General features: G+C 38.8%; 2 protein-coding genes across 6 annotated transcripts in view; both read right to left on the bottom strand.

The window, feature by feature from the left end:
• Nucleotides 1-19,504, bottom strand: part of BTBD9 (BTB domain containing 9) — a 435,326-nt gene that overhangs the window by 337,971 nt on the left and 77,851 nt on the right. The window lies entirely within an intron of this gene.
• Nucleotides 1-19,504, bottom strand: part of LOC108177422 (cytochrome c-like) — a 72,320-nt gene extending 52,816 nt beyond the window's left edge. The window contains exon 1 of the mRNA XM_051855724.2: nucleotides 1-19,504. This exon is cut by the window's left edge and continues 52,816 nt beyond it. The gene's annotated coding sequence lies outside the window, so the exon portion shown is untranslated.

Below are 19,504 nucleotides of genomic sequence, written 5' to 3'. Positions count from 1 at the left end.
CGATTTCTTAATTTACAGTAGTATTTCGACACACAGGTGAAAGCACACATGCTATGTCAGATCAGCACATTGTATTCCTGTAGTTAAACCACTTCACTAGAAGTCAAAATCATAATCAGAAAATAATTTCCTAGAGAAGAAAATGTATCACTATGATTCCTAGCCACTTTTTTTTAAATCATGAGAAATAACTCTCATAGAAATCAGAAACATTTATGGATTGTGTGCTTGATGCATTTTTCTCTGGGTATAGAGAACTGTACAGGAATTGAGAGGGTGCCTGAGGAATCTGTACTTCAAGAGTTAGATGATCCAAATGAGCAAAGGCTTCACACTACAACAGCCATACTGTTGATGCTGGGAAAAACCACTCCTCTATAAAGTGCTTGGATATGTCTCACAGAATTTATCTCACTGAATTTCCTTTTATTATCCTTCCACAAACAACAAATAACCCTTCTGATTTTTTTTTTCAGATATATAAAAACACACAGATTATCAAAGAATCCTGTGGGACACAGAATTAGTCTAACAATTTCTGCTGACTTTGCAGACCTAATATGTTGGGTTAATCTCCCATTTTAACACAAGGGTAAGCATATCTCTCTAATTTTTATTTATTTTTAAGAGGAGTAAAACAAAGTGCTTCACTTTGTTCCCAAGTACTGACAACATGACATGTTATGTACAAAGAAAAAACTACATATAGGATGGAGAGCAGATCTTCAAAATTTGTTTCCCTCATGAGCAAATTTTAGCTATCATATGGCTACTGAACTTGAGACTGCATTTTCCAGTTTCCCTGGCCAGTAGATATGACCAGCAGCTAAATTCGGCCAGAAGCTGCGGTAAAATGGAGCGTCAGTGGTAGTGACATATAACAATTCCAACCCTTGGTCTTAACACACTGGGCATGTGCTCTTCTGCCATCAAGGAATCAACCAGAGGAATCACAGAATTCGCATCTGAAGGGTGGCAGAACCACCTTGCAAGCCTGAGTTCTGAGGGGTCATGAGAGAGGGTCGGTCTACCAGCCCTGGACTGTTAAGTGACAGAAAAATAATCTTTTATTTTCATCCAAGTCACTGGGTTTCTCTGATGCATTAGTTTAATCTGTACCCTTTCTAATATTTATAAAAAGTAAACATCAGAATTACCTATTAGAAGCCATAATCACTCCGAGCAAATTCACCATACTTAAGCAGCAATCTGGTAAAAAAAATCTCTCGGTATGAATCTATTCCTACAAACTTGATGCATAGGAATTCATTAGCTTCTTAAGATAAAAAAGTAATGGCTGAGTTCATACTATAAAACCCAAGAGACAAAACTGTAAATTACTTTGGGGAAATTAAGAGGTGTCTGAGGAACACCTGCATTGTCAACACTAACAATAAAATGTGACTGGGATTGGGAGGAGCGGGAGAAATGATAAAAGCATTCACTGTGATTAACTGTGAAATCCAAGCACACTCTGAGAGTGGCAGGTGTCATCTACATGTATACTTTTAACATGTCTTATACATAAGCAGGAGTAATTTTGATATTCAAAATTATCTAGATCAGTTTTTTATCTAAATTTACTAAGTCTACATCCCTTTGCTTACCAAACTTTAAATCATGTGTACCACCTTTAAATCAACAACTGTGCTCACTTCGGCAGCACATATACTAATAATCAACAACTAATGTAACATTAATTAATTTTTACATGTTAGTTCAATTTAATATTACCAACATCAGCCTTAGTTAAGTATATTTGTTCCTCTATTCAAATAAATTCAGGGTTAGCACTAATTTCCAAGATGGGTAGAACTAGAGTCTGACACCCTGCTACCTGAATTCCTTTGGGACAGATGGCTGGTGTATAAGCATTTATAATGAAATGACCACTGTTCTGTTCCAGAATTATACTGTACCACAGGCAACTTTTGACTATTCATGTAACAAAGACAGAAGCACAGGTGATCAAAAATAACTAATCACTTGCAGTTGGCTTTGAAATGTCTATTAATTTTTAAGAGATTCATTTGATTGTTTTTTTCCTCAGGATAATATGAAAAATGACTTGCATTCCCTAGGTACAAGCCAAATTATGAGAGCAAAACCAGCAGCTGAATCGACTCAACTTGAGTATAAAAATGTACCACAAATAGAGTGGGAGGTAGACCAATTATAAGAGATAAATTTGACTACAGGTATTAAAAATAAGGCATTTGAAAACATCATTCTCTATTAGGTTTTATATGGAATGAATGCACAGATATGTAACTAAAGAAAAACTGTGCTCTATTAGAGTTCAGAAGCCAAGAGAACAAAATATTTCTCGAAATCCCTAGGTGGTTGGATTGTCAGTCTTAAAAGTTACTGACAGGATAAAGGTAGGGTTGGCAACATTACTGCGTTCTATTCATTATTAATACCATAATGAATAGGGCACATGAATCATAAGCATTTATATATGTACTTCAAATTTTGGAATGGGACAGAAATATTTTAAGAATCAAAAATAAACTAGTTCACAGGCACCAAAAAAAGGAGGGGGGGGATGCATACAGAAGCAGGCCTGCTTTTCCTCTACCTTGCTCCTGTGCCACAGTGTTGTTAGACAACTTTTCAGCCTGGGTCAAGTTCCATCTTTTGATTTGGTTCAGTCTCTAAGAAACTGCTGGTGTTTAATAAGTGATAGCAATAATACACATGGTGGAGGCATAGTAAATTAACATGAAATGCTCCATAGTGGGGCCCATTTTATGGATTAGGCTAGTAATCCATGAGCTATATTTTTGATAAATTGGTTTATGCTACAATAAACTTTATTGTATTACAACAGATTCACTGACTTATAGTCCATTACGCACTTGCAAACCCCAAACCTATAAAGCATTTATCTTTTACTTAGGATTTATAAAATCATGTCCATCTTAAGATGCCTCTAGGCACTCATAGCATATAAAAGCAGACACAAAATTCTAACAAAAAGAAAAGCCTGGCTCTGTTCAGATTTGCTTTTTGTTCTTTTTTAAACACTAAACAAAAGCAGTATGTCTTACACCTGAAGGTCAATCCAAAGGGCCAACTTTATACAGATTTATAAAATAAAAGTCTATCTCAAGAAAACACTGCTATCCGCAGACACCAAAAAAGACTTGAGCCAACTAGCAGATCGTCAATGGTGTCTCACTAGAAGCAATTGTTAAGACACCTAAAGGCTTAAGTATTCATTTTTTAAAAATAAAATAAAATCACTGCTTTGAGTTTAACTCGAAAGTAAAGCCGAGCTCCTGCTGTATGCTATGATGTTACACACTGGCATGCTGACCATCCACACACTTCATCGCCTTCACATGGTCTGTACTGAGCAGGGTCCTTCTCCTTCACAAATGTTCACATCTTGAGCAGAAGGACCCAAGTCAAGAAGACAGAAGAGCTGTCTCAATGTTAGACAAAGGTGAAATGGTATATGGAACCAATAGCTTTTGATGTTTTTTCTTTTCCTTGGCGTTACCTAGGGTAATGTGTAGTTAAGTTTCTACCACCACCCTGTAATTGTTTATCTTTGGAACAGGATGCCTCAGAGTCAGCTAACTGGCTAAAACCAACTGGTTCTAAGATGGCTGACTCAGTAACCTCCAGTAGACCTCAAACTTCCCTGTAATGTAACTTCCATGCTCAATAACACATCTTCCAGCTGCTATGACAGGAAACAGTGACCATAAAAAGGGGGAAAAAAGGAGGCACCCAAGTTCCAAGAAATCCCTGACTATTCCAAGAAAAAACATGAACATTCTTCTTACTCATTAGTATATTTCACTCCTATCCTATATCTAAGATTCCTCCACCTTCAACAAGTCAAGAAATTGATTTATGAGTTAACCTCCTGCTTCTCCATTCTTCGGCCATAGAATAAACTTATGCTGTTGATACTCAATGTTCAGTTTTGTTATTGGCTTCGCAATACAAAATAGACCTTGAGGGTCTCTCCTTTATTGGGGGAGGAAGGAGGAGTGGGCATAGGAATTAGCACTGTGCTAGTAACATTAGGTTTCTGTAATATGATTTTAAAGTATTTAATTCACTAACATAAGTACATTTGCCATCTCCACTATCTATTTCTAGAACTTTCAAATCATTCCAAAAAAATTCTGCACCCATAAAACAATAACTCCCCATGCATCACCATCCCCAGCACCTGGTAAATTGTGTTATACTTTCAGTATCTAGGAATTTGCCTACTGTAGATACCGCATATAAGTAAAATCATATGATATTTGCCCTTTTGTGTCAGGCTTATTTCAATTGGGTAATATTTTCAAAGTTTATCAATGTGACAGTATGTATCAGAATTTCATTCCTTTTTAAGGTTTAATAATCTCCCTTGTATGTACAATAACATTTTACTTGTCCATTCAACTGCTAGTAGACACTTGAGCTGCTTTCATCTAATGGCTATTGTGAATAATGCTGCCATGAACAGCAGTATAAGAGCATCTGTTTGGATTCCTGCTTTCAATTCTTTTAGGTACATATCTAGAAGTAGAATTGTTAGATCATACAGTAATTCCATGATTAACCTTTTAATGAACTGCCAAACTTATACACAGGGGTTACACCAATCTACATTCTTACCAATAACAGACATGGATTCTAATTTCTACACATTCTTGCCAATACTTGCTTTTTTCCATATTTTATTTTGTTTCTGATAGCCATCCTAATGGGTGTGAAGCAGTACCTCTTTGTGACTTTTCTCAATGACTAATGATGTTGAGCATCTTTTCAGGTATTTATTGGCTTCTTTTGAGAGATATCTATTCAAGTTCTTTACCTATTATCTTTTTAAAAGGCGAGGCTGCTATAAATCCTTTAACAGCTCTCTGCTCTGAGAATAGATTTAGAATAGATTTATAAAATCCTAAGAGGACTGTCCCCAGCTCACTACTCCAGCCTCCTTTTGTACCTCCCTACTACCCTTGCTCACTTGCTATATCACATTGTCCAGCTCTCTGCTTCTCTTGGTTCTTTAAGCCCACCAAGCTCCTTCTCATTTCAGAGTCTATACGTGCCATACTTCATTCCTCCATCATGTTTTCCTCTTCCTCCTGTCTTGTCTTAGCTATCAGCTTAAATGCCATTTCTTCAGGGATCACCACTCAAAAAATTCTTTTAAAAAAAAAGATTTATTTATTTACTTGAAAGGCAGAGTTATAGACAGAGAGAGAGGGAGGGACAGAAAGAGAGGTCTTCCATCTGCCAGTTCACTCCCCAAATGGCCACAAAGGCCAGAGCCAAGCCAATCCGAAGCCAGGATCCAGGAGCTTCTTCCAGGTCTCCCGTGTGGGTGTAAACGCACAAGCACTTAGGCCATCCTCCACAGCTTTCCCAGGCCATCAGCAGGGAGCTGGATTGGAAGTAGAGCAGTTGGGACTCAAAATGGTGCTCATATGGAATGCTGGTGCTGTAGGCAGATACTTAAACTACCACGCCACAGCGCCAGGCCCTCAAAAAATTCTTATGATCCCCTTCCCAACACTTATCATGTGATAAGCAGATTGATGGAGTTATTCCTGATATTGCTTATTATCATCTTTCCCTCCAGCATGTATACTCCAGAAAGAGACTTTTTCTGTCTTATTGGTAATAGTACTTGGCCCATTGCAGGATTTCGGTAAATCTATGGTAAATGAATACATGAATAAGGCTTCTTACCCACTATGAAAAATTTTACTAGTTTTAAGGAGTTAAAAACAAAAAACCACTCCAACCCACAAAATAATCTTTCCAATTTTCAAATTTTGCAGTGTAAATTATATAAAATACCCTTATTTTTGATACTCAGTTATCTCTCATTCAATACTGTTTCTCGGCAGCAAATCTACACATACGCTATTCTCTAGAAACATATCAAAAACATTTATATGTTTTATTTTCAGTAAGGAGTGATAGAATTATTTCAATTTCACTCCAACAAAATTGTCCAGATTTGCCAGGCTGAAACAATTCATTCCCCTTTCATTTACACACTTATCTGTGAAGGCAGCATGAAGTATGCCATAGGAATCATCTCTCCTCGAGGCCTATTACGTGTGCTTTGTAATCTACTGGAAATTGAAATCATCAGTAATCATTCCTTCCTGTTCTCTTGTTGAGCTAGAGTCCTTTTTTTAGAGCTTTTTGGGTTTTGCCAATACATTTTTAAAAATTTTTTTTCTTCTTTTAAAATGAAAATGTGCCTACAAAGTTCAAAATTTTAAAATACTGCATCCTTAGATGGCACCTTTAAAAAAAGAATAGGGCAATTTCAAAGCAGAATTTCTCTTTTGCCCAATTCAGACATTTATCTTTCCCTAGGAGATATGTAAATAAGAAGAGTGGTCTATACATAAAAAGAAAACAGGGCACTAAGATGTTTACCTGAAAACCACACTATAATTCAAATACTGTTAAGGGTCATTGTCAACATGTTTGGGCCAGAAGCACAATCTTCCTTTAAATGTTGTAATCCGATGGAAGAGATCAAAGTTTGATATCGCATTCCTCCAAAAGATAAGCAATAAGTCCATGAGGAAGTAGATATGGCTAGGCAGATACAGAAAAGGCACCTGGAAAAGCCAGTAACTGAAGACAGGCACAAGACCCACAAGCAACGGTGACATGTAAATTCTAAGGATTTAATATCCTTGGAAAGGTTTTCATTGGACTGTAGAGTTTTTCCCAAAACTAGCCTCTCACCTAAAAAGGGAAGGCTATTTTCTTAACCAGATATTCAAAAATTTTTTTTAGAACGTAACCTACAACGTGACTCCTTTTAATGCCCAGTTCCATAAACATGTCTGGTACTTCAAAGATTTTTATAACATTCCTGGGCATTCAAATGAGCTATCAAAACTGGTAAGATGAAGCACGATGCTAAAAGGCTTGTCACAAATCCTGGATGTTTACCTGTAAGATTCTCTTTATGAAATTCTATCAGCCCAAGTAGCTGATACGGTTAACTGGATAATGGATGTAAAACACCCAAAGCTGTGTGGGCACAGAAGCAGCACTCAGTGAATGTTAGCTCCCCTTTGCTCACAGGGCATAGCTCCACATCTTCAGAAATGCTCACCTCTTCAAACTTACAGCTGCAGTAACCTGCTTTAGAAGGCAGTATCTTTGTCCCCAAACAGGTTGGTTCAATGTTTTCACACTCTAGAATCAGAAAGATTTTAGTAGATCCTAACTTAGGCACTGTCAGAATAAAGGAAGGAAACAACTCAAAATGGTAACTGTTAAGACAAAGACAAATCTGAATGGTAATAACTACATTTCTGTAAAAGTAACTTTCCCCAGATAGTCCATACCTCAAATGACTGTGGCTAGGCCTCGAGAATGCAGGGAACCAATACCCTGTGGCTTTCCGTTCTTTGTTTCATAGGCAAGCTTCCTGAAACAGCTGTCTGCATATGCTGTTCCCAATTCTCTCTTCATCTTGACCCTCCTCCAATCAAGATTTCCTACCACTATTTCTCTAAAACTGCTACTCAAGGGCACCCAGGAGCTCTATACTGCAAAATCTAAACATCAGCCCTCACTCCATCTTACATGGCCCCTCCACAGCCCACACAGCTGACAGCTTCACCCTGCAGAAACTCTTCCTTCCTTGGCTTCCAAGGCACCTTCCGTGGCTTCCTTGCCACTGGCTCCCTGGCAGCTTCTCCTCTGGTGTGCTGGACCCTCCTCCCACTCTCAACCTTGGAAACAACGGTGATCTCACAGTCTCAGAACTTTAAGAAGCATCTTAGGCTGACATCCAAATTTACATATCCAGTTCAGACTTCTCTGTTGGACTTCAGAAGCTATATATTCAGTTGCATTTTCAACATCCCCACTTGGGCATCTAAAAACATCTCAAATCTAAAATGTTCAAACTGAGCTACTCTCAAATCTTCTCTTCACAGTCCTTATCATCCTATCGGTTGTTCAGACCAAAAGCCCCGTGTCATGCTTGATTCCTTTTTTCGTTCTTACCCTATATTAAATCTATCAGCCGATGCCACTGGCTACACCCTCAAAATTTATCAGAATCTAAAGCATTTTTCTCTACTGCTTCTACCTTCATCTAAGCCACAACCACCTTTTACCTAAATTATTCTTGATAGAATGTGTCTATCTTTGCTCCTGTATAGTTTATGCTACCCAATGTTCGAACAGTCAGCTCACAAGATTCTTCTGTTTAACACCCATCGCTGCACACCATCTCACTTGCCCAAACCTGTGCAATCTGGCCCCATTCTCTCTCTGACCCTGTCTTATAGTACCTTCCCTTCTGCTCCAGCCCTACCGGCCTTCTCCAGGTAGGTTCTTCATCAGGGTCAGCTGCTGCTTCCTCAGGCTGGAACACTACCCACACTGGCTTGTTCCCTCACCTCCTTCAAGTCTTTACTCAGATTACTCAGATATCACCTCTATAAGGAGGTCTTGTCTATTTGAAATTGCAGATGTTACCTAATAAGCGTCCTCGTCCCTCTTCCCTGCTTTACTTTCTTATGCTGTTTTTTGTCTGTCTTTCAGAATTTCCAGGAAGACAGGCACTTTTATGCTGCACTCTGCTGAATCCTCAATGCCCATGGTGCTCAGATAGCTCAGACTGGTCTGGTAAATCTTCCTAGGGAAGTCAACAATCAAGCATCATCTGGGGCGAGATTCATTCTGAGCAAAGGTCATTCCATGTTTAAACACAAAGGAGAAGGAACAAACCAAAGTATGCATTTGGATTCTTTAAACTATTTGGTTTGGTTGGAGTATAAGGTTTCAGCAGGAAGTGAGACTATCAAAGTAAGCAGGAGGTCTAACACTAAGGTCTCACATTAAGAATTTACTATGTGGGAGTCAGCGCTGTGGCTAAGCCTCCGCCTGCAGTGCCAGCATCCCATCTGGGCGCCAGTTTGAGTCCAGGCTGCTCCACTTTAAATGCAGCTCCCTATTAATGGTCTGGGAAAGTAGCAGAAGATGGCTCAAGTGCTTGGGCCCCTACACCTGCATGGGAGACCCTGAAGAAGCTCCTGGCTCCTAGCTTCGGATCAGCCCAGCTCCGGCTGTTGAGGCCATTTGGGGAGTGAACCAGCAGGTGAAAAACCTTTCTCTCTGTTTCTCCCTCTCTCTGTAACTCTTCCTCTCAAATATTTTTTTTAAAAAAGAATTTACAATGTGTCAGGCATTGGTTTAATTCCTCTTTTACATAATTTAATCATTACAGTAACTCCTCTACAAGGAAGCCACTATTGTTAGCTGTTTTTACAAGTATGCAAACTGAGGACAGAGAGAGAAAGCACCTTGGCCAACATCACTCAGTTAATAAATGAAAGCCAAATAAAGCCAGGAAGACTGGCTCGAGAACTGCACCTTTACCCATTACACTGTCTCACCGCTATGCAAAGGATCTTGAGTTACATAGTACAGAAGAGGAGGAGTCACTGAAAGGTTTTACATCAGGGAATAATTTGATTAGTTTGCATTTTAAGACTGCAACATGGAGAAAGGGCTAGAGAAAGACTAAGAGACCAGCAAGGTCCAAGCCCCAGATGCTTATGACAGGGAGTAAGGAAGGAAGGAAACATTTTAAAAACACCCAAACTGGAGCATTTGCTTAGGATGAAGACACAATTAAGTGTCTCTGATTTTCCTTAAGTCCAATTCTATATCTTGAGATTTTCCCCTCTTCCCAACCACACAATACAGAACCTGAAGTTGTCTCTAGCACAGTTAGGTATATGTGCAGAAAGGGAAAAAAATTAAAAACATAACAAAAATGAAAGCATGGGATGCATGCCTAGGTTGCACAAAGTGTTCTGGTTGAAGTTACTACACTGACTCTATGGAAAGAGGAAGAATACAAGACAAGAATGAGAAAATAACAGAATTACCTCACAGAGGCAGGAAATCCTCAAGAAAAAGAAAAGGTGGCAAAATGACTCAATTCCAAAGGAAGGGAAAATAAGAACAGAGCCTGTATGGCTGCATGATTATTTAAAACCCACCAACCTTACTCACTGGTAACTACAGCCCAATCAACGTCCTGTACTCTCAGCAATTACTATTGTCCCTTGGTCTTCACAAGGGAATCGTCCTAGGACCCCTATCGATACCCAAATCCACAGGTGCTCAAGTTTCTTATATAAAATGGTGTGGTATTTGCATAAACCTATGCATACCCTTCCCATATACTTTAAATTATCTCAGATACTTAGAACAGCTAAAACAATGGATCAAAAAAGCACAGGAGCCATTATTCCAACCAGGAATTCTGATATGGAATGTGGGCACCCCAAACAACAGCTTAACCTATTGTGCCATAACATTCGCCCCAAGAACCTGGAGTTTTCTGTAAAAACTTATTTGCATTCAGGACTTGGTGAAAGGGGAAGAATTAGGACATTCCAAGGAGAAAATATGCTATGCCTTATGAAAGGGAAGGGGAAATTCTGAGGAGCAGATAGGCAACAAAATTAGACACTGAGAAATACAAGTGTCTAAGAGGAAAGGATAGGTGACAGCATTGTAGCAAAGAAATTCTAGAAGCCTGCCTTTGCCTTCTACTCCTTCGCCACCAGTCCCTCTTACCCAGAAAATTATTTTTAATCTTCACCCATCTCATTTGATTGAAGGTCAAAGCTCCATTCAATTGAATGCATTAATACAATTCCAACCAAATAATATATTTCTGTAGTTTTACAAGAAACCATAAAACAATACAGTCACAGGTTACTTCAACAAATTTTCTGGTATTTGTATATGTGAGACAAAAAAAGATGGCTAAAACCTACTCCTATGGAACTTATTGCTTCAACACATACATTTTTAAATTTTCTAAAATATTTTCTCAATAAGCCAATCTAAGTTTTATATTTTTAACTAATTAGATAGGGGCTGGGGGGCAGTGTAAATATATCAACATATTTATCTTTTCCTCTTCTTATGGCAAACAGATGGTGTATTTTGATGAAAATACACTCTTAACCATACTAATAACAGAAACCATATGGTATTGAGCCTCTTCAGCTTCTGTGAAGGTGAATCTCAGAGCACAATCCTTGGACAAACATAAATTAGGATTTATGGTTAGCATGATTTACAAGCTACATGATTTGCCATAAAATGGAGCAGAAAGAGTCAGTCCCACATCATACTGTTCTGTGAAAAGCAATACCACCACTATTAAGAGATTCATGACATGCCCATCACACAGGTGCTACAAGACAGCTCTACAAATCCTGTGAATGTTTTGTCCCCTGAGCAAAGGACTTATCTAAACTATACAATGACTAATTCAACCCCTTGCAGAGGGATGAACTTTTCCAATAAAAGAAAAATAAATTGAAATGCCAGCTACTTTAAATCAAGCACTTAACTAACATGTTATTACTTAAATTACACAGATAAATATTCTGGCCTAGTTCAAGGGAAGCTTGAATGTAAATGCTGGTCTTAATGAATGAGCTCTATTTGGAAAATGGCTTTAAGGTATACATTTATGTTCCAGGTCTCAAAAAACAATCTCCTGATCTTGTTAAAACAGGGCTTGCCTATTGCTAGAAGTTAAGGAAACATCAACTGTGCATTATAGTTTTAACTGATAGTGTTCTTTACACATACTTGAAAACCCAGAAAAGCACTCAATTCTCTACCACCACAACCTTTGGGTATTCTCTAGACTCTAAGACTTAAAAACAAACAAACAAACAAACAAACAACAACAACTATAAAGCAATGTCAATCGCTTCCAAAACTCAGAACTCTGGCTGTCATGACAGCAGCCAGCAGCATACATTAGACTCTACTCTTGACGTTACAGCTGAGCCTGCCAAGACTACCCATGGACTAAATAAAGGCTGGTAAAGTTACAAACACATTTTTCTTTTCAAATGGATTAGGAAGCTCCAAAAATGTGTTCATCTTGGATTCCCAGTAACACCAAAGCTCTGGACAGTTTTACCAAATAGAAACAAAGACTTCAAAACCAACACTGCTACAGTTCCCTCAACCACCCCCAAAAGGGGACACCTTTATTTATACAATGCCTTTTCCTTTAGTGAACCACCTGAAGCCCTTTCTCTAAGATAGAAGTATAATTTCTGCTGGTTAGCCATTCTTCTAGAAGAGATTATTGCTCATCAAGGTTCTGTTTCTTTGCCTCACTGCTTACAAAACAACTTTATTCAGGATGAGTCACTCTAAGCCAGGGTTTGTTGCTGCTGTTATCAGCAAAGCTGGAGAAGGAAGACGTACAGGTACAAAAAGGCAAGTATATAACCCACTCAGGAGGCTCTCATTATTCCAGGACAATAGTTATCTGAAAAAGGACATTTAAATTGAATCCTTAAAATAGGAACCAAAATTTCATAAGAATGTGGAATAAGAGTTTTATTAAATTAAAAAGGAGTATCAAAGTATATCTTTCCAGGAGTTGGCATTGTGGAGTAGTAGGTAAAGCCTCCACTGTGACACCAGCATCCCATATGAGCACCAGTTCAAATCCAGGCTACTCCATTTCCAAACCAACTCTCTGCTAATATATCTGGGAAAGTAGAAGACAGCCCAAATGCTTGGGTCAGTCACCCACATAGGAGACCAAGATGAAGATCTTGGCTCAGCCCTGGCCATTGCAGCCATCTGGGTAGTGAACCAGTGGATAGAAACTCTTTTCTATATCTCCCTCTAAATTTCAAATAAGTAATTTTTTTTTTTTTTTTTTTTGACAGGCAGAGTGGACAGTGAGAGAGAGAGAGACAGAGAGAGAAAGGTCTTCCTTTTGCCGTTGGTTCACCCTCCAATGGCCGCAGCGCGGCGGCGCACCGCGCTGATCCAAAGGCAGGAGCCAGGTACTTATCCTGGTCTCCCATGGGGTGCAGGGCCCAAGCACTTGGGCCATCCTCCACTGCACTCCCTGGCCACAGCAGAGAGCTGGCCTGGAAGAGGGGCAACCGGGACAGAATCCGGCGCCCCGACCGGGACTAGAACCCGTTGTGCCGGCGCCGCTAGGTGGAGGATTAGCCTAGTGAGCCGCAGCGCCGGCTCAAATAAGTAAATCTTTAAAAAAAAAAAAAAAAAAAGGAAATCTGTAAGAAAAAATAATCAATGCAACTATATGCTAAGGTAATGCAAATAGTAGTAATAAAGGTGTTAGATAATTTTTAGTATAGTTTTCCTAACATCTTCTAACTTTCCACACCTCCCTCCAAACATACCATCACCAACATTCTCCTAATTTTTAAGTCAGATACTCCTCTCAAAATTCCCACCATATCAACATTTTTGTGGATTGTCTCATTTTCAGTTCTTCACTGGTCTAACACTACCAGAATTTGTCAATGGCTTTGCATGGGAATCTGGCAGGGCTTCGACCTCACTTTTCTTGACTTCATGAAATCTTTATTTCTCATTTTTTGCAAATTTTGCCATTTGATTTTGCAATTGAGCACAATGATTTTACATCTTCCCAACAATCAGTGAAACACTGTAACTAATGGATGGGAAAGGACAATATTCATCAGGGAGGAATGCTTGAGTGGGAGCTAATTTTACACGTGGACAGTTCATTAGTGAACATTTTTATATTATGATGACTTCTGCTTCCTCAAGCAACCTTTACAACTGCAAGACATTAGAAATGAATATTCAGATAATAGAGCACCATATACGAAAGGCCACAGTTATCATAGATATGTTTCTGTCTTCAGGAACCAGAAAAGTTTTTAGGGGATTAGAAACACATCCCAGATGTACATTCTAACATTCCACATTTTAATACAATCTTTCTGTATGCCCTATCATCACAGTATAAATAGATGGAATAAAAGGACAGGAGTACGCATTCCATTTCTTTGATAATGGAAATTATTTTAATCTGGCATCATCAGAACTGCAGAATAAAAGTCTTCATTTATTAATTTAAACATCCAAATGTACATCTGCCAGATCCAGAACAACCGGGGGTTCTAAATGCTTTTAGAAGATTAAAAGGTTATGGCGTTCGGATATTATTCTTGTCCTATAAGGTATCTGAAAGAAAGGGAAAGAGGCTGAGGGGAGAGAGGCTAGAAGGAAAAAGGGTAGGAAAGGAGGAGTGTGTCTATCTGATCACCTTGAAGTAAAAACTATTAACTTCAGAATCCCAAAGTCCAGAATAAAACGATTTTATCATCAAAGCTTAATAAAGATAATGCCATGAAATTGTCGCTCCCCGTCTTCGTGGAGGAACGACACAGGACCCTGCGCTGTTCTTTCTGTCTGCTCGGCCCTCCCCAGGTTTGCTGCTGGTTCTTCCCGGGTTGGCTACTATCCCTTCCACCTCCGTGGAAGGGCAGTTCCCCCTGGCCACATTCCCCACTTCCGCAGGGGAGCGGCACACCGCCGGCCGGCTCTCTCGGGGGCTGCTCCATTTCCAAACCAACTCTCTGCTAATATATCTGGGAAAGTAGAAGACAGCCCAAATGCTTGGGTCAGTCACCCACATAGGAGACCAAGATGAAGATCTTGGCTCAGCCCTGGCCATTGCAGCCATCTGGGTAGTGAACCAGTGGATAGAAACTCTTTTCTATATCTCCCTCTAAATTTCAAATAAGTAATTTTTTTTTTTTTTTTTGACAGGCAGAGTGGACAGTGAGAGAGAGAGAGACAGAGAGAGAAAGGTCTTCCTTTTGCCGTTGGTTCACCCTCCAATGGGACACAAAGGTGTTCCCTTAGATGTTCCCCTTAGATGTTCCTTGTGCATGCCGTCTCTCTCCTCCTTTATAGTCCTCCTCTGCCAATCCCAACTCGGCTGCCCACACGCCGAGCACGCTGCTCTCCTCCAATCAGGAGCAGGTCCTACAGTTTATTGGCTGAACTGGAGGCAGCTGTGTAGAAGCTGCTTTCTTCTCTCCCAGCGCCATATTGTGGGAGAGCAGATGCATAGAATAAGTCTTAATTCCAGTAACTTAGTCTAGTCCGAGCTGCTCCCCACAGAAATGATAAACAGAAGTAGAAAAGGCAGTGTTTCCTGTTCAACAAGACCTTTAGAATGAAACAGACCTGAGCTTTAATCCCAGCTCTCAGGCCCCAGCGGTGTGACTGTCGGTTCACTGTGCTCTCTAGCCTCAGTCTCCCCATTTGTGCAGTGTCACAGCTGGACAATAATATTTACCTCTGGGCTGTGCAAAATGAGGATAACAACATCTACCACCAAGGATTGCTCTAAGAATTAAAAAAAACAATACAGAAAAGCACCTAGCAGCACTGCGGTGCTGTGGGATACTCTGCCTTCTGTGGTGCTGGCATCCCACATGAGTACTGGTTTGAGTGTCCGCTGCTCCACTCCTGATCCAGCTCTCTGCTACGGCCTGGTAAAGTGATGGAAGATGGCCCAAGTCCTTGGGCCCCTGTACCCACTTAGGGAACCTGGAAGAAGCTCCAGGCTCCTGGCAATGGATCAGCCCAGCTCCAACCGCTGAGGCCATTTGGGGAGTGAGCTAGCAGACAGAAGATCTCTCTATCCTTGTCTATTTCTGTCTCTGTCTGTCTGTCTGTCTGTCTCTCTCTCTCCTTCTGTAACTCCATCTTTCAAGTAAATAAATAAATCATCTAAAAAAAAGTCTCTGAGAAGAGTCAAGTTTACTAATCAATGCTTCACATTTTTCAGTTTACTTGAAACAGGCTTATATATTCACCATCTTTATTTCAAGCAAATATCCTGAGTTGAAATAGTCTGTTCTTAACCATATTTTTGCTCTAGAGAAATCAATGGTATAAAGGAAGTTTACAGAGAAAAATATATTTTGTGCATGACAGCTTACCGGTGTGATACATCCATGAATCACACTGAAAATATGTCCCTTGAAATCAGAGAAAACAATATGTTTATACAAAGAATGTGCCCCAAAGTTCCCCAATAAAGCAAAGTGTTTAATCAAAATATTTGTTGTCAGCTGGTTAGTACTGATTCTAAAGTAGAAAAGAAAATCAGTGTCATTGTAGTCTACTGCTTTGCGCTTTGCGTTCAAGAGCTGAAGATGCAAATTAGCCCAAAATGGAGACTCATTATCTGTTTTACACTTCAAGTGTGATTTTAAGCACTGTAGGTATATACACACACACATCCAGAATACACATATATCTCAACAAACCATGCACATCATCTGTTCATAGCTGGGCAACGCATGCAAGCTTCTACAACATTAAGTGGAAGGCAGATGGTAGTCACTGATCAGCAGACATAAAATAAAATCCTTCTAAATCCTACTCCCTCTAACAGTCCTTCTAATTTTTTGCTTTAGAAAAATATCAGGCAGTTTTTCGTTACTGTTGATTTGCAACTTCAAAAATTATAATGAGCGATGCAAAAGAGGATTTCAAAGAAAGAAAAGTGTCTTCTGGAACAGATTCTCTTTCATAGTCTTAGGCAGGAGATAACTCTAACTTTGAAACTCAAAGCATACTGTAGTTTTATCAGTATCTAATGTGTAAATTAGCTCTTTCAGTAACTAGAGGTTTAGCTTTCAAAATACATAATTACTGATCATTTTAGACTGCATCACATTGCTTTTGCAGGGTGAAATGAATTAAAACAGCTGTTACATCCTAATAGCTTTATAATGTGCACAGAATTTCTATGACTATTAGAAATTAAACCTATACTTCCTACCCACAGAACACATTCACGTGTGTGTGTGTGTGAAACACATTATTTGGAAGAACAATTATTAACTTAGGAAATTATAATTTGAAACATAATGAAGTAAGGCTGCTAAGGAAAATACTACAGCTCTTAAATGAGGTCAAAGACATGAGTCCACAGCAGTCTGCTCCCCCATCTTTCTTCTCATCAACAAAGCACTTTGGGCTGAAGGAAATCCAAGTGTTCACGCCACCACCATCTCTGCAAGGAGAGATTGAGTCCTCTCTATTCATCCTGGGAGATGATCTTTTAGAAGGTGAACCAAACCTGGCACTCTGCCCAGAATTTCTGGCAGCCAACAAGCAGTCTGGTTTCACTTCTGGCCTGCTCTCCCCTGAGCTAACCTTATATCCACAGAAAGCATCCTGATCCAGACAGCTTGGAGATTCGTATTGATCACTGAGCAACTCTGATGGCTTTATAAACCACAGGACTTGTACACACAATTCTCTTTAAACATTTCTCTGTGAAAATAAATGTTATAAAATATTGTTTCCCAGTATTTCCTTCCAACAGAGAAGTTTTTCTACAGAAAAATTATTATCCAGGCACCTACATTCAGGGATGTTAGAGGGCTAAAGAGATTCAGCAAGATACCTGTTGTGCAATTACCATTACCAAAGAAATGTAAAGTGAGGTCCAGCAACCACAAAATAATTAGTCGAGTATTCAAGATACATAATTCATATCTAAATTGGGTTATTCAAGTTATAAGTGCTATGAAAGGTCAGAGCAATCACTGAAAAGCATTGTGGAGCAAAATATGAATACATACAACCCTCCCTCTCCACTGAGCAAATAATTAACTACTTAACCATTTCCACTGTAAGCATGACAGGAAAATGACTAGGTCAGTCTCCATCCAAGTTTGTTTTTTATCTCCATGATCTAGCTGCACTTCCATTTTCTTGGTCTTCCAAATGAAAAAGTCAGTGGAAGCCTTATTCCATTAATATAGTTTTCTTTCAGAAGCTGAGTTGATGTCCTGGAAACTCTTCCCCACCAAATTTCATTAACTCCCAGGTTCTGGTTCCTACTTTCACGGCTCATCTGGGTCTGTGTTCCTTATGCTGGAGGGTCCTGGACACAATTAGGAGCCCAAGGTCCTAGATGGCTTTGCATTCTATTCTCTCCTTGCTTCGTACTCAAGAAACCCAAGTCCCATATCTAATAGTTCAAGTATCTGGCTTCCTTGTTCAGGAGTTCTTAAATTCCACAAACAAGTGTGGGAAGAGTTATAGTATACCTAGACACATTTCTAAAGGAGATCTCAAATAAGAAAACTGATATCCTAATATTTGTTTCCTCACATGCAGCATGTGCCCAATAATGAAGCACCTATGAAAATGTACTATTTTATAAGCAAAAGACATTAGTATCTCAAACCCTGTTTTTCTTCACTTCCAAGGAATTTATACTATTTTCTATGGCAGCATAATTTACATAATTTACAGTTCTTCAAAGGGAGTGTTTTAATCTTGTAAAAAAAGAAGTTCAAAAAATAAATATAACTTTAAAACAAAGAAACTCCTAGATACCTAATGCAGTTATATGAAGTAAAAGAGAAAAGACCTATCACATCCATTAAGTTCCCTGAGCTTAGAAACATACAAAGAAGATTTGGATGGGTAGATGGAAAATAGACAATTTTTACATATGAGACAAAAAAGGACATTTTTTAATAACAAGAATGAAGCTAGAAAATGATAGATAGTTTTGAGTAAAAGGTTTAGATCTGGTCAAGTACAACAACACAGAATCTACTTTTGGCTATGTTCAAAAACATCCTTTCTCCTTTATTTTGCTTACACAGTTCCTCAGTCCTGTGAGACTTACTTCAAATCCTTTCTTCAGTAGGATCCCCCATAACTATGCTCCTATATACCCTATGTATAGCTTTATTATTGAGACTTTCACATTTTACTTTGTCAATGTCTAGATGGTTGTCATCTTCATTATATCATGGAATTCTTGAGAGCAACAACTGTGTCTTTCTTGTTCAGTCTTTCATGCCTGACACTTAAACCGGTTCCTGCAATATGGCAGGTGTTCGTTAGATGTTAGCTGAGTGAATGAGTGTCTGAATAAATTAAAACTATCAGTAATAAATTAGTTTTGAGAAGAGGGAAAGCATAAGAAAAAGTCTGTTTGACTTCAACTAGGGAGGTGCTATCTGAACTTAGCCCTGGATCTAACTGCTAGGGAAGCAACTGCTAGCAGAACCAAAGATAGTTCTTGCCCTTCCAGAATGAAAGACAGACAATGGCTGTTTGTGATAATATAACAGGTTATTAGTGCCATGATCACAGTCTCATGCAATGGGTTTATTAAGATACTAATTTATATTCTAAAATTATAAGATAAAATGCAAAGGAAAATGACAATGCTGTTCTATTTTCTCATATCCCAACCTCCCCATTACAAACAAAAGAAGCTCAACATGTTATTATCCTTAAACAAAACAAAATAAAACCAAAAAAAGCCTGGATTCAATTGAATAAGTTAAACAAAAACAGCCATTTCTCAAAGGTCTTACTGAATACAAAACAGTGGCTTTTGGGTTTTTTGTTTAGTTTTGTTGTGGGTTTTTGTCTGTTTTTTTCCTAATAAGAGGATTCTAGGTAAAAATAATACTGGAAAATTTCTCAACTAAAAAAAAAAGCAATTTAAGATGTGACGAGATCTTATGCAGAAAAATTTCATGAAGTATGGAACTTGTTTATAAACACAACTGAAGCAAAACAGTTCTTAACCAGGAGTTAAGAATATTTTTTTTTTATCTTTTATTTAATGAATATAAATTTCCAAAGT

The sequence above is a fragment of the Oryctolagus cuniculus genome, chromosome 5 (genome assembly GCF_964237555.1).
Source record: "Oryctolagus cuniculus chromosome 5, mOryCun1.1, whole genome shotgun sequence".
In the NCBI taxonomy this organism is placed as follows: Eukaryota; Metazoa; Chordata; class Mammalia; order Lagomorpha; family Leporidae; genus Oryctolagus; species Oryctolagus cuniculus.
Note: the sequence above shows the minus strand (reverse complement) of the source record. Positions and strands in the feature narration are given on the sequence as shown.